The following is a 17,373-nucleotide window of genomic DNA, read 5'->3' as shown; positions in this document are numbered from 1 at the left end:
GGCTCTGGAGAGGTGCAACAGGAGAAAATTTACTTTTTAATGCATGATAATGCACCTCCACATATCATTAGAGTGACGAGAGACATCATTGAATCAGAAGGCATCCCTATTTTGGAGTGGACTGCTTGCTCACCCGAGCTTAACCCTATAGAGTATTTGTGGGATATGCTTAAAAGAAAAATTAGAGCTCGCGGCTAGTATAAGCTGCTTTTGAAGAATGGAGCAACCTACCATAACAAAATGTTGAAATTTGATTAGGAGCGTGCCACGCAAACTGAAGCTTACATAGGACTAAAGCGGTGATAACACTGACTACCAAAAAAAAATAAAAAAAAAATAAATAAAAACAATTTAAATATTATTAGTTTTACATTGAAATTTTTTATTCCATTGACTTTAAAACAACTAGTTTTAATTTGTTTGTTAAATACTTTATTGTTTTATTTAATTGTTACGTATTTGTTATTAAATTGCTTTAAAATAAATTATGTTTGACTTCGTGTGTTCGTTTTTTTAAATTCGCAAGAAATAATAAGAAATATCAGATGATTCCATATAAGTTTGGGTGTGTATGTCTCCCTATAACATTCACAAAAAATAATATGAGGAAAATAACAATAGGTAATACCATACATATCTACATATAATAAAAGGATTATCCGAAAAACGATACGAAGTAAATTCAACACAGCAAATACATTGAGATCTATTTTATTTAAAACTAAACCTAACAAGGAACAAGAAACAACAAAGAATTGTATTTATAACATACCTTGTGAATGCGAACATTTTTATTTGGGTCAAACATCAAGACCATTAAACATTAGAATAAGTGAACATCAATGTTATATTAAAAATAGAGAATTTGATAGATCTGAAATTATGTAAGCATATGGGAAAATGAACATAGAGTTCAGTGGAAAGTCCTGAAAGAAACAGATGGTAAAAAAAGTAAAATCAAGGAAGCGGATCTAAAATGAAACCAATTGTGTCGAAAATTCCTCAGCAGAATGCATAGTTCTGTTTACCCATATTAAAATAAAAGAGGAAATCAATAGAAAAAACACTGTTAGTAAGTCAATAATACACTCCTGGCCAAAAAAATCGGGACATCTTAAAAATGGGTCATTTTTGATGTCTCGAATCTCCTAAACCTGTTATCCGATTTTAGTGATTTTTTTAGTATATTATAGCTTTATTCTTTAAGAATCTCGATGTAGTAATATTGTTGCTAAACATGTAAATGCCATTATATACCGGGTGTAACAATAATACTGTGTTTTTTCTTCAAAGTTCGGAACACCCTGTGGAATATTTTAGCATTTAAAAAATATTGAAATTAAAACTCAACTGTAGCCTAAGGATTCCTTAACATTATGTTTTTTGACTCATTCACTTATGTTGGATAATAAAAAAGTAATTAGCCATGTTCTTCATCAATTCAGGGTGTTTCTAAATAGGTGCGACAAACTTTAAGGATTAATTCTACATGAAAAAATATTGACAGTTTGCTGTATAAACAACATATGTCCGCAAATGCTTCGTTTTCGAAATACGGGATGTTGAATTTTTTCTTACAAACTGACGATTTATTTATTGCTCTAAAACCGGTTGAGGTATGCAAATGAGATTTGGTAGGTTTTAAGAGGTAGTTATTTTACATTTTTTGATATACAACTAAAAATTTTATATTCACCATTGGCGTGCACACAGGGTCTATGACCGGGTTATATGACCCGTATGCACGCCAATGGTGAATATAAAATAAATAATTGTACGTCAAAAAATGCGTGATAACTACTTCTTAAAGCCCACCAAATTTCATTTGCATATCTCAACCGGTTTTAGAACAATAAATAAATCGTCAGTGTGTAAGAAGAAATTCAACATCCCGTATCTCGAAAACGAACCATTTACAGACAGATGTTCATACATCAAACGGTCATTAGTTTTTCATGCAGGATTACCCCTTAAAGTTTGTCGCGCTTATTTAGAAACACCCTGTATTGATGAAGAACATGGCTAGTCTAGTTGTCAAAGTACCTAACTTTCTCATTATCCAACATAAGTGAATGAGTCATAAAGTAAAATGTTAATAAAGGCTAAGGCTACAATTGAGTTTTAATTTCAATATTTTTTAAATGCTAGAATATTCCACAGGGTGTTCCGAACTTTGAGGAAAAACACAGTATTATTGTTACACCCGGTATATAATGACATTTACATGTTTAGCAACAATATTACTACATCGAGATTCTTAAAGAAGAAGGCTATAACATACTAAAAAAGTAACTAAAATCGGACAGCAGGTTTAGGAGATTCGAGACATCAAAAATGACCCATTTTTAAGGTGTCCCGATTTTTTTGGCCAGGAGTGTATTATATCGAGGATACATCATTTATGTTTTAAAATAACATGTATATAAAATCAGAGTTTGGTATTAATATTTAGAGTAGGTACCTAAACTAAATGTAAGACCAAATACCTATTAGTCCAGGGCGCATCTGTTTTGAGATGGACGTTGAGAGGTGACTCAATTTTTTTTGCAGAAATTGCTTGAAAATAACTCAAATAATAATATTTGTGTTATCCTCCCACTCAAAATGGTCCGGAACATTGTTTAAATAATCAAAATGTCAAAATATTTTTTTTTTGGTTTTTTTATTATAACTTTAAAACTGTTCATTTCTGAGAAAAGCTGTACTGACATAAAAGTTGCATTATTAAATTTCCTACAATATAGAATTGGTTAAAAATTTTAAAAATATTCACAATTGTTAAAATTGCAATAATTGCGAAAAAAACCATACAAAAACAAGTATTCGCATTTTACGTGTTTTAACCATTTATGCTACACTGAGGACCTTCATATTTTACCAAGAAAAACTTTATGATATAGGAAAACAACACTGTAAATTTCATTAAGATCGGTTTAATAGATTTTGCAATCCAGCATTCGCAAAAAAAAATCATTTTTTTTTAATGTCGCAGGACTGAAAATAAAGCAGATAGCAAGTTGATTTTTTTTTGCTTATAGAAGTGTACTGTACCTTTCATTTGCAATTTGCAAAATTAAAATCGATTAATTACCACGGCGTCAGGACACTTTTTAATAAACATTAATTTTTGGTGCTACACGCAGGACAGCGGTGTTCGATTCACACAAGTTGATTTCCACCAAAATTTCTTTCAATCTTTATCTAATATATTATTTTCTTACTCTATATTTTGTTGTATTTTAATATTTTAATTCCACAAAAATCAAACTAATTTTATTATTGTTTGTGAAATATTGTTTAAACAATTGCATATGTTTAAAAATAATAAACTTTTATTCTATAAGTTAAAATATATGAACAAAGAAAGTTTTTGCTAAAAAAATTATTATTTCAAAGGATAGAGTATGTGTTTTTATTTTGCAATAAACAAATTTATTTATTTATATCGAAATGTAATAAAAATTAAAATGTATCAATCATTATCGAAGGTCATTGGAATGCCCAATCAGAGCAAACTATCCGCTGTCCTGCGCGTAGCAACAATAATTAATGTTTATTTAAAAAAATTCCTGACGCCGTGGTGGTTAATCGATTTTAATTTTGCAAATTGCAAATGAAAGGTACAATACACTTCTATACGTAAAAAAAATTTAAACTTGCTATCTGCTTTATTTTCAGTCCTGCAACATTTTAAAACAAGAATGTGTGTGTACTTTGTACGGACGTAAGAAGTTATGCTTCTATTATATGAGTATATGATTATAAACGAAATTAATATACTTTTTATTTATATTTTATTTAAATATTAAACTAATTTATACTTACTACTTCTCAAACATTTTTATTAAAACAGTGCCAAAAATCAAAATAATAAAAGAATAAAACACACACAAACACATTAAAAATGCCACAAATGATTTCTGAACATTAATTGTCGGAAAAATTTTTAACTAAATACGTAATTTCTGAAAATAAAATTATACAGGGTGGTTCATCTTATTCGCCTCGGTGTCTGTACGGAAAACCACTTGATATTAAAAAAAATTTCTTCACAGTAATATACAGGGCCATTAATACTACAATCTAAAAATAATGCGAATTATACAGGGTGCTCCAAAAAAGAGTGGTATATCAAAGTTATATTTTTTCTTATGGAATGCCCTATATATGATGACATTATTGAATTGACCTTAAAAAATAAGCTATACTTTCATAAGGATTCCTTATACCTAAATACAGGGTGTTTTGATTTATTTCGGATTTTATGAAAATGCAAGGTTTTAGAAAAAAATAAATATATACGAATCTAAAAATCAGTAACAAATTTTTTTTTTGGATACTTAAACAGATGCTTACTGTAACAAAATTTCTTACAGGGTGGTCAAAATATGAGATTGTTCTTTTACCAAATTCAAGCTGTAATAACTTACTTATTTTAAATAGAACACCCTGTATCTTACTAGTCTATCGCGTAGAAAATTTACTTAGCTTTTAATTTATATTGAGTTTCCTATACCTACCTTTTACAGGGTGGTCAAAATATTAGATTGTTCTATTAACAAATTCAAGCTGTAATAACTTACTCATTTTAAATAGAACACCCTGTATCTCTCTAGCCTTTCGCGTAGAAAATTTATTTAGCTTTCAATTCTTATTAGGGTTTCGTATACCTATCTCCCTTCATTTGTTAAATATTTAAAGATTTCCTAATTTGCAAGCTTTAAAAATTAGAATTAAGTAAATATGTCGTGGTTACATATTATGTACAACACATCACCAACACCGGCAATCTACTTAGACATGATACTGTCATTAATAAAATTTTAATTGTTATCATGTAATCACACAGAGTGTTGCATTATTTTAGTTGATTCTGGCCTACATGTACATGTGACATTGAATAATATGTTTATATTAAACTGCATACCCTATATTAGATGCCGTATTCTGGAAGATATTTAAATTATATTTCATTCCGTATAAGTATTTTCCATATCTTAAACCAACGGTTATTAAGTAAATTTAAGAACACCACTTTTTGTTTGAATCTTTGAATCGCAATTACAAACAATTAAATGCAATGGCTACTATGACGAAAACGAGCCTATTGTACAAAAATATGTAAAAATGGGTATTTACAGAATAACATGGGAATTTACATTTACAGAATAACATGTGTATTGAGAATGTTTACATGGAATTGAAGAGATTTTAAATATTTTCCATTATAAAGAATAGAAAAACAAGTATGTCACTTAAAATAAGAACACTGTGTGATTAAATAATAAAAATATGAATTTTATTAACGAAAGTATCTTGACTAAGATATTTAAGTATATTGCCGGTGTTGGTGATGTGCTGTACATAACCACGACATAACTTAATTCTAATTTTTAAGCTTACAAATTAGGAAATCTTTAAATATTTCAAAACTGAAGGGAGATAGGTATAGGAAACTCTAATAAGAATTGAAAGCAAAGTAAATTTTCTACGCGATAGATTAATAAGATACAGGGTGTTCTATTTAAAATAAGTAAGTTATTACAGCTTGAATTTGTTAATAGAACAATCTAATATTTTGACCACCCTGTAAAAGATAGGTATAGGAAACCCAATATAAATTAAAAACTAAGTAAATTTTCTACGCGAGAGACTAGTAAGATACAGGGTGTTCTATTTAAAATAAGTAAGTTATTACAGCTTGAATTTGTTAATAGAACAATCTCATATTTTGACCACCCTGTAAGAAATTTTGTTGCAGTAAGCATCTATTTAAGTATGCTAAATAGTTTATTATTAAGATCCAAGAAAGAATTTGTTACTGATTTTTATAAATCAAAACACCCTGTATTTAGGTATAGGGAACCCCTATGAAAGTATAGCTTATTTTTTAAGGTCAACTCAGTAATGTTATCAGATATAGGGCATTCCATAAGAAAAAATATAACTTTGATATACCACTCTTTTTTGGAGCACCCGTCACTACGCCCGTAAAGAAGTATAACTTCAAAATTTATTTTTTTTTGCGAAAGCCGGATTGCAAAATTTATTTTGCAAAATCTTTTCTTCAAAACCCATCTTAATGAAATTTACAGTGTTGTTTTACTGTATCATAGTTTTTCTGGGTGAAATTTGAAGGTCCTAAGTGTAGTATAAATGGTTAAAAAACGTAAAATGCGAATACTTGTTTTTGTATGTTTTTTTTCGATGCGTCAGAAAAACGTCAAAGTGAAAACCGATCTTTTAAATTGCTCTTTAAAAAATATTAGTTTTCGACGTTTTTTTCTACATTTTTATAGTAGTAATCATATAAATCGGACGTACCTTCGGTACAACGATCATTAAGACTACAGATAACCCCCATTGTCTTAATTTAATTTGAATTTTTTACGACTGCAATATCGTTTGCTGAAGCGCCTACAACTGCAATATGAGTGTCAATAGCGGAGGTAGGCCTCCTGATCCACCGCCCAGAAAAACTATTATATTCGATAGTCAAAATGATGCCGAACAAATGGAACTTTCTGTAAGTACTCCCATTCCAATAAATTTGACAACCAAAAACAACAACAACAACCAGTATCCAAATGATCCAAATACAACGAATATGAATGTTAATAATGAAACAAAACAGAACTTAAAAGAGGTAAGGCAAGCATTTTTATTTAATAGTAATGACCTGGGACCATATCACATTTACATCGAAAACAGTGCTAATGATTTTAAAGGTAAATTAAATTCTTTGAAAATTGGTGAAATTATTTTGTCTAACTTTCCTGAAGCAGACAATATGATTTCCAGTATAGATGCCATCGGCCGAAATAGGATTAGAGTCAAATGCAAAGACTATAAAACTGCAAATAATCTTATTAAAAACAAATCTCTGGAAATTTTTAGATCAAATAATTTGGATCTATATATTCCAAAATTTATTTTACACAGACAGGGAGTTATTAGAGACATAGACATAGATTTCTCTGAAGAGTATATAAAAAGTAAAATAAAACAGTATGATAGTCATTGTATATTTGAAATTGCAAACGTTAAAAGAATTACGCGTAAATTAGAGAAAATTGTTAATGAGGAAAAAATTGTCGAATATGTCCCTACTAAATCTTGTATTGTGACCTTTAAATCGCAAACTTTACCTAAATATGTAGTCATAAATAAGGTTATTAAAGAAATTGAAGTGTATAAACAGAAAGTTCTGTTATGTTTCAACTGTCTTAGGTACGGCCACCTAGGCAGTCAGTGTAGGAGTCAGCCAAGATGCAATAGATGCCAAGAATCTCATAATTCTAAAAATTGTACAAAAGTTGAGTTCACACAAGTATGTTTCAGCTGTAAGGGGAATCACTTGACTACGAATTTAAGCGCGTGTCCAGAATTCACACGACAAAAGTTAATAAAAGAGACGATGGGTTTAACAAACGTTAATTTTTACGATGCAAATAAAAATATACCAAAGAATTCATATGCTAGTATTCTTAGGTCAAATATCACAAACAATGATACAAATTTTTCACAAAATTCACAACCTTCTACTTCTACCCAAGGAAATAACTTTGCTAAATTTATATTTAATCCTCACACCAACACCAGTAGGCCAAATAAAAGGCAAAAGCCAAATAGTCCAGACCCAACTGATATAGCCAGAAAAGAAATAATATCTGTAGTTTCCCCTCCAAAACATTCTGAGGGAATAGTTAAAAGTCAATTCTATCAACAAAACTTAAACGTTGCAGATTCACAGTCAGAAGAGTTAGATTCTTCTGTAATAAATGTCATTTTAGAATCAGTTCTTACAATTGTTAATTCAATTAAACAAAATAATAATTTTAATATTTCAAAATCTGATGTAATTCAGTTAATTAGTAACCATTTTAACCAAAATCTAACATCAAATCGCAGGCCTAACTAAAATAAACATATTACAATGGAACTGTCGTTCGGCAGTTGCTAATAAACATAATTTAGAATATTTACTCCATCAGAACGACATCAGTATAGCTCTATTATCTGAAACCTGGTTCAAACCGGGAAAATATTATAACTTTAAAGAATTTAATTGTTTTCGAGCTGACCGCCCTGATGGATATGGCGGATGTGCCATCCTTTTGAAATCTAACATAAAATGTGAAGAAATAATTTTTCCAAATACGTATTCGTTTACATATAAGTGTATATCCATTAAAATTTCACCTTTCAGAAAACCTTTACATATAATTTCTTTATATAATGAACCCAATAATAAAGTTTCAATTCAACAATGGATAAATTTTTTAGAAAATATATCAAAACCATTTATAATAGGAGGCGATTTTAACGCACACAATTTGGCGTGGGGTTGCGAAGTTGATGATAGATTAGGTAAAGATCTTCTAGATGCTATAGAATATTGTAATTTAGAATATTTAAACGATGGGTCTCCCACTCTCGCTATTTCCAAAAAACCTTCTGCTGTAGACTTAACTATTTGTTCCCGAGATATTGCTTCTTATTTCCATTGGAATACTCTACTAGAACCTCATGGATCTGACCATGTGCCAATCATTATTTCATCACAAAGTTTCTCCGCAACAGAAGCCACATCCAGTAGAAAACATAGAATATGGAACCTTAGCAGAGCCAATTGGATGACTTATGCCAGTACTTTGGAAGCAATGGAAGTTCCATTAATCTACGAAGAATTGTTAACACATATAAACCAGGCAGCCAACATCGCTATTCCAAAATATTCCTCCATTAACGAAAAAAACAGAAGCCATATTCCGAAACCATGGTGGAATAATCAGTGTCAACTAGCAGCTGAAAGTAGAAAACATGCGTTCATTAATTATAAACAGAATCCAACGCTGCAAAATTTAATAGAGTATAAACGACTTGACGCTGTTGCAAAGAAAATCTTCAAACAGAAAAAAAAGAAGAATTGGATTGATTTTTGCGAAAGACTAAACTCAAGAACACCATTAAAAGATGTCTGGCGAAAAGTTAATTGTTTTAAAAACCGCAAACAAGCCAACAGAGTACCTATTGATCCAGAAGATACATGGTTGCAAGATTTCCACAGAAAAATTGCTCCGGCATGGGTTCCAAATGACGACACCGTACAAGAAGATATGCAAACAGTATCCAGACAAAACCACAATTTTGACGAAAATTTTCATCTATGGGAATTGCATCGAGCCCTTGAACAAAGAAATAATACTTCTCCAGGTATAGACAATGTGTCATATTCGCTGTTGTACAACTTACCGATCGAACATAAAATTTCACTACTAAACATTTTCAACAATATTTGGACAAATAAGATACCAGTACCAAATAGTTGGAAAGAATACCTGATAATTCCTATTAAAAAACCTGGCAAACCAGACCGTGATCCAAATTCTTACCGACCTATCTCCTTGTCTTCATGTCTTTTAAAAACATTCGAAAGAATAATTAAAAATAGATTTGAACATTGGTTAGAACACGATGGTATACTTCCAAGATCCCAATATGGTTTTCGCAAGTCTAGGTCTACTCAAGATGCAACTGCAGCTCTAGTTACGTCAATTCAACTTAACTTTACAAGAAATAAGTCTACAGCAGCTGCGCTCCTTGACATTTCCGCTGCTTTTGATAATGTTAATTTAGACATTCTTTACAAAAAAATGTTGTATATTGGAATCCCTAATTCATTTGCTCTCTTTTTAAAATCTTTATATTCCAACAGATTAACTTATTTAAAAATTAATAATGATGAATTTTCATATCCTCGACTAACTAATATTGGATTGCCACAGGGGAGTATTTTAAGCCCGATTTTATACATCCTGTACAACATAGATCTTGAAGTTAGTATACCCAACAATACAAAAATTCTTCAATATGCTGATGATGTTGTTTTATATACAGAAGGAAAATTGTTAAGTAGATGTGAGGATAATTTAAAAGTCGCATTAGAAATCGTAAATCAGTGCTACGAAGAAGTAGGATTATCAATTTCTGACACAAAAACTGAGGTGTGCTACTTTACAAAAAAGCGTAGAGTTCCACAAGGCAATCTTAACGTTGGAAAATTTAATTTTCCAATTAAAAGCTGTGTTAAGTATCTTGGTACCTATCTAGACAGGAAATTGTCTTGGAAAGATCACATTCATCATATTGTTAAAAAATCAGAAAACTCAATAAATATTTTAAGAGCTTTCTGTAAAACAAATTGGGGAGCAGACCCAAATATTGCTTTGATGTTTTACCGTAACATGATCAGACCCATTCTCGACTATAGCTGTCATTTATTTGGATCAGCGACCAATACACTTCTAAATAAACTTGAAATTCAAAAAAATAAATGCTTAAGATTATGCCTAGGTTATTTAAAATCCACTCCAGTCCAAATAATGGAAAATGAAGCAGTGGAACCTCCATTGCATTTACGCCGCCAATTTCTCAGTGATAAATTTACAACTCGAATTCTGTCCAAAAAATGTAAATACCTTCAAGATCTACATGAGCTATCAGTTTTAGACCTCACTCATAGGTACTGGAGAACTAAAAAATCTATACCTTTGGTAGAAAGTTATCTAAGTACGGTAAAGTACAGTGAAGTTATCTATAAAAGCCAAATTCCGCCTTACTACAGTGCAATGACAAAAACATTATTTTCTAACAAGGTTAAAACATGTTATTTAAGCTCACATTTACCGCCAAATATGTTTGATATACTTATTAGAGAAAAATGGTCAAATTTTCAGTACATATTTACCGATGGGTCAAAAGACGCAAATGGAACGGGCTGTGCAGTATTCCACGAAAATACAAATTACCATCATCAATATAGCCTACCTATTGAATGCTCAATATACACAGCAGAAATGATAGCAGTAATGTTTGCTGTTCAGTATGTACTACTGAATCCAACTAGCAATTATGTTATATTTACTGACAGTAAAAGCGTGGTGGACAGATTAAGTAACATTCAAACAGTCAAACACATAAACCACATTGAATTGAATATACTTAAAACTCTGTTTGAAATTACACAATTAGGAGTAAATGTAACAATTGCTTGGATTAAGGGTCATTCGGGAATAAAAGGCAATGAAATAGTTGACAATTTTGCTAAATCAGCTTATGTAATCGGAGAAAAAATAAACAAAAATTTAATTCCAGCTTCAGATATTGATACTTTTAGCAGACAAAAACTTAAAAATAATTGGCAATTGCATTACAGAGAATGTAATACTGGCTCAAATTTTGCTCATTGTAACCCTAGGATATTCTCAAAAAGATGGTTTTATACAGAATATAACAGACATTTTATAAAGACCATTAATCGGCTGAGAGCCAATCATGCTCTTACGCCATATTACATGCATAGAATCGGCTTGTCAGATACTCCCAATTGTACTTGTGGCAAAATCGGAGATCTAACACATGTCATATTAGAATGTCATTTAAACATAAATAACATAAACGACCTTTATAAAGAATTAAAAGATTTAAAATGTTTTTTCCCAATAAACCTTAATACTTTAATATTTACAAATGATATGGAAATTCTTCATCTCATTTATAAACATGTTAAATTATGTAAATACAAGTTGTAAACTTAATATAATAGGCATAATTTGTTAATGTGGTTTGAAAAAATTAAAAAAAAAATATATATATAAAAAAAAACATAATAAAATAATAAAAAAAAATAATAAATAAAAAAAAAGAAAAAAAAAATAGAAACAAACATAAAAAAAAATAGAAACAAACATAAATAAAAAAAGAAAAAAAAATAGAAACAAACATAAAAAAAAGAAGTGTTTCGCACAAATTAAAATATATTTTATATTTAAAAAACAGTAAAATAATTTAAAAAAAAAAAAAAACAAAATAAAAAAGATACACAATGTACCAATGTATCTATAAAAATAATATTGTAGAATGTACTTATGTTTATAAGAAATTTATGACTATGAATCTGCAATCAATCACAAACAAGTCTGGCTAATTGGCTCTGCCAAAGCCATTTTCCAAAAAAAAAAAAAAAAAAAAAAAAAAAGTATGTTTTTTTTCGCAATTATTGCTATTTTGCAACAAGGGTGACTATTTTTTAAATTTTCAATCAATTCTATATTATAGGAAATTTAATTACGCAACTTTTATGTCAGTACAACTTTTCTCGGAAATGAATACTTTTAAAGTTATAATCAAAAAACGAAGAAAAAATCGAATTTTTCCTTCATTTTTTTACATTTTGATTATTTAAACAATGTTCCGGACCTTTTTGAGAGGGAGGATAACTTAAATATTATTTAAGTTATTTTCAAGCAATTTCTGCAAACAAATTTGAGTCACCTCTCAACGTCCAAATGTACTAATATTTTTACAGATGCGCCCTGGTCTATAATATATACTTCATACTTACCATGTCGGGATAGTATCATAAGAAGTTTCTTTTCCTGGATTTTATTGTCATTTTTACATGTAGTTGTCTTTTTAAAGGCAAATCGCACGCTAAATTTTTTCTGACGGATATTAGTAAGTTAAAGTTGATTTCAAGAAGTACATAATCGAATGAACCATCTTCCAGTAAAGTCGTCCCAGGAGCACAACTCTTAATGGCAATATTATTTAAAGTCCTCTGCTTTAAAACTAATAAATACTTATACGTACATATATAAAATAAATACTGAATTGTCAATATTAATGAGCCAGATAAAATTAAGTTATTAAACAAACTTAATTTTAAAGTAATATTGTGGCTTATTCCAAAAAAAATAGTAAGTAAATTGCATTAAGATGCAATAAGAAAATAGCTTTAGAACAATATTATGTGTTAATGAAATCAAAGTACAAAGTACCTATATTATCAAAAAAATTGAAGAAAGAATCTACTCGTCAAAATTAAGAAGAAGTTAGAACAATAAATGGGAGAAATGTCAATATTATTAAACGGAGATGAAAATAGCACAGAAAGAAGGAGACAAGTATACAAATAAAAAAGACACAGAGGGAATAAATATATAAATCTTAAATATAAGCAAACCTACATAAAAGCACAGAGAATAAAATGGTAGGGGCAGGAAGACATAATGGAAAACAATGGAATGACAAAAATGGTGGTATTTATAGAAAACCTATTGTACAAAATGCAGAGGAAAACGCCAAAGATGAATGGAAATAATTGTCAAAGGCTTTTTAAAAACACTACCAAAAATAGAACGAAAAATAAAAGATAGTGGAAGGGGGATTTTGAAAAATAGTGAAAGCAATGAAAACTAAAGGTAAGCATGTAAATATTTAGAACATTAAATTTTTATTGGAAATAGGTGTGTAATTTATATAATATGTATGTATACATTATGGCGTGCAGAGATTTATAAACAAAAACATTTACCTATTGTTTTTGTTTTCGTAATAAACTTGTTTGCTTCAGATGTCTCTTATTTTTAATGAATTTTAAAATCTATATACCACATGTGCTCTTCCCTGTTTGTTTTATATTGTTTCACTGAGATTTCTTAAATAAAATACTACTTAATCATTATATTTTTGTACTGATGACTTTTACCTGTATAAAATATTATTTCTGGTTTCGACCCAACCACTGGATGCACCAGTTCAAGCACCCCATGCAATGACATGACATCTGACTAGAATTTATTAGATCATCAGCCCTATTAATATCACACCCGATAATAAAAAAGTCGCAAGAAAAAGAAAACGCCTTTACAGCATTTGATCAACTGCACGCAGCCGATCCCAGTGGGCTTTTCTAAAGATAAAAGCAAAAGCCATCCACAAGGTATGGCGACCAAGTAAAATGTGTACAAATGCTTTACGTGATTTCTGTATCTACAACTATGGCGTCGGCAATAATGTATTTAGTACTTACGAGCTGCCTGGGTGGTTGCTTCTTAGTTGTGGACACGTTTACCGACATTTTCACGTGTATTTTACTAATTGTACGTAAATATTTGGCGTATTTAATGCGAAATTCTACACTCCACGTCTACACAAAGCGCTAGCCAAAGCGCAACTGAACTAAAACGGACAGCAGCTGTACGTCAAGTCACGACGCCGTCGATACACTCCGTCTCTATCGCACTCACTGACTGATGCTAATTCCGTATGTCGTTGCTATAGCCTATTTCTTCCACTTGTCATAATTTTTGAAATTACATGGAGTTGAACCAAGTTCTTTATTGTTTTTTCTACTGGTACTAATCGGAGCATTTTGAGTTTAGAAATATTCGATTGCGTTAATTTTATAAAACTGTAGACTTCAGGGAAGCTTTTTGATAATCTGTAGTACAAAAAGGTCACGTGGTTGGGTTTACGGTTGCATAAGTTCTTTGTTTAATTTTATGGTTAGCTATTTTTAATTAAATGTGTGTATATTATTTATGTTTATTAATAGGCTTGTCTATGATGATTTATAATTAATCGACTTACTGGCAAATTGTGATAAGGGTATTAATAAAAAATGTTATCCATAAACACCACTCAGGCTAATAAGGATTTATAACAATAGGTACACTTTTAATGAAAGACAAATTAAAATGAAACGCTTGACAATTTTTTTATTTTTATTTATTTACCTAAAGTTAGGAACACGGATTTACCTAAAAGAACAAGGAACACCTACATAGGAACAAGGAACAAAGAAACTATGGCCATTGGTACAGGAACACTTACATTAGAGATAGTATATAGGTATTACCTAGATTGCGGTAGAGGTTTTCTGTAAGGTTGTGGAGAACTTCCTTAAGACTAGGGTTTAATCTTCCAGAGTCTTCCTCTTCCTGGACAATATATCACCCTGGATAGCTATGGCAGATTACGAGAAGGCATATGACTCAATAGAAATTTGGGCAATGCTTAATGCCTTAAGCAACCGATTAACAGATATACAAAAATCATTAAGTAGATAAGTACATGGGCGTCCGCAGGATCAAAACTAGGGGAGGGCAGATTTGAGAAATAAAAAAATTGGTTAGATAAGCAATAATAAATATAGACGTAAATTGAGAGTCTTCAGAGAGGGTAAGGGTGAAGGGGTTTCCTACGAAAAATTTTGAAAATAACGTTTTTGGAGCCAAAATTATAACTCAATTATTTCATACAAAAATGAAGCAAACTAAATATATATTAGATATTTAAAAATAATTTAATGATTTTTACAAAAACGTGATGCATATTTAACAAGTTTATTTCCTCCTGGATAAGCCTTCGATGTGTGAAGCAAGATAAATTGTCTGTTCCTAAACACTATTATTTAAACAACAATTTACGCGGATCAATTGTAAATTCTTGTAAAACTTTCTCTACAAACTCTTTCTTTTTTGGTAATATTTGTTTTCGATGAATTCTGATTAGAGCTAACCCATTAAGGCGATCTTCGACCATTGTACTCCGCAACCATGTTTTTATTCTTTGAAGACTGCTGAACGACTTCTCAACTGTACACGTAGTGCAAGGCAATGTTACGAGAATTTCCAGCAATTTTTTTGTTAACGGATAAAAAGTAGTGGACGCTCGAACCAGTTCAAAAATTTCAAGGGTGTTGAAGATGTCTAACTCATTATTAAGGCGTTTTTTATTCCAATGTTCTACCCATATACTTCTAGCTCTGCATCTATTCCATTTATTTCATAGTGGTTTAAGGATTGTCTCAGTTGTTCTAATATATGGCCATTTAAATCAATTTTTGAAAAATGCTTGGAATGCAGAAGACTCAGAGCGAAGGCTGGCGTATTTTCTTCTAGAGACAATACGAAAGAATCATGGATCGCCTTCGGTATTTACTAGGCGTATCAGCTGGATGATTGCTTCTATGCTGTTGCTTGTCTACAGTTCTAGGGGTAGATAATTCAAAACCGCATTCTTCGGCTACCTTATTGGCTTCATTCAATAAAGTGTTTGTTACATTCTCTGCGTTCTGTCTGTGTTTTTAAAATATTCATGATTTGACGAATATGTTCCGCTACCTTTAAATCATTAGTTTGCGCAGATTGTACGCGGTTGACTATAGGCTCTAGGTATTCGGAATATTTTGCAATCACAATGACAGCGACGATAAATCCTGACTTGCATGCCACATAATGCAACTGATAAGATGTTTTTCTAGTGACCAAATTTTCTTCAACGGATAGGGTTTGCAAGGCCTGTACAATTTCAATGAATTTTTTTCAAAAAACCCTAATTACCTTGTATTTCTCGAACCACCGTGTTTCGCAGAGGCTAGGGATATTTGCTATCATATTCCTTCTTAATACTGATTCACGGAAGAAATTGGTTGTATCTTTAATAGTTGCAATAGTATTTTGCACTTCATTTAAACTATTCAAATCGTTCACAACTAAATTTAATCTGTGTGACGGACAGTGGAAAAAAAATTCGAATAGAAAGAAAATACGAATTCAGGGGTGGTTGCTGTTGCTTGCAGATTTAAAAAATATTAGGTAAATAAAATAATAGCAGATTTCAAATTTGCATTAAAGTTTTGTTAAGTTTATGCGGTTTTTTCATCCCAGCTAGAATGTAGATACAGAGTGGTTGCATTGAAAATCAAGATTAAGTTACACCTTTGTATTTTTCTATATTGCTTATTCACCAATTTTACACTCGCCTCGTCCTCTCTAGGGGGGGGCAGCTGCCCCCCTCTGCCCCTCCCTGTGGACGCCCATGGATAAGTATATTATGACAATGCAACATCACAAATAAAAACAGAAGGAAAACAGAAAAGGTGGACAAACAGGGGTTAGACAAAGAGATTCTATCTCACCCAAAGTATTTACTTTATCTCTATTTTTGTTCATAGAAGATATGTTTCGAACATTCGAACTTTGAAATGGGCAAATAAAGAAGTGACGATAGACGGCGAAAACCTAAACGATCTGAGATTTGCCGATGATAGCAAAAGACAGAGAAGAATTGCATAAAATGCGAAATGCTATTAGACCTAAATACCAAATCAAAAGAAATAAGATTTAAAAAATCTAGCAAAAACTAAATATCTAACCAACGAATCTCTACTAGATATAACTGGGAATATAACTCTGGACAATAATAATATGGAAATGGTTGAGTCGTACCCATATATGCCTACTTAGAACAAAAAATCGAACTGTTAAACCTAAACGCTGATTTAAATAGAAGATGTTCCTTAGCATGAGCAGCCTTTGGTTGATTACAATTACAAACAGTATTTAAATCAAACTTACCAAATACTTTCAAGGCAAAAGACTCGGAGAGCTATAGAATAGTGATGTTGATTTTGTTGATTATAGTTACTTTCGAGTATTCGTTACAAATCGTTACTTTTGTATGTATAAAGTAATCATTTACAGTATTCGTTACTTTGATTACTTTTGTTACTTTTGTATTTGA

General features: G+C 30.7%; 1 protein-coding gene across 1 annotated transcript in view; it reads right to left on the bottom strand.

Moving 5' to 3' along the window:
• The window catches only part of LOC114337792 (jmjC domain-containing histone demethylation protein 1-like), a 286,565-nt gene extending 272,538 nt beyond the window's left edge, over positions 1-14,027 (bottom strand). The window contains exon 1 of the mRNA XM_050643685.1: positions 13,877-14,027. The gene's annotated coding sequence lies outside the window, so the exon portion shown is untranslated. The remainder of the gene's footprint in view (positions 1-13,876) is intronic.
• Positions 14,028-17,373: the final 3,346 nt, after the last annotated feature.

This window comes from Diabrotica virgifera, chromosome 2 (assembly GCF_917563875.1).
Source record: "Diabrotica virgifera virgifera chromosome 2, PGI_DIABVI_V3a".
In the NCBI taxonomy this organism is placed as follows: Eukaryota; Metazoa; Arthropoda; class Insecta; order Coleoptera; family Chrysomelidae; genus Diabrotica; species Diabrotica virgifera.
This window is presented reverse-complemented; position numbering and strand designations above follow the sequence as displayed.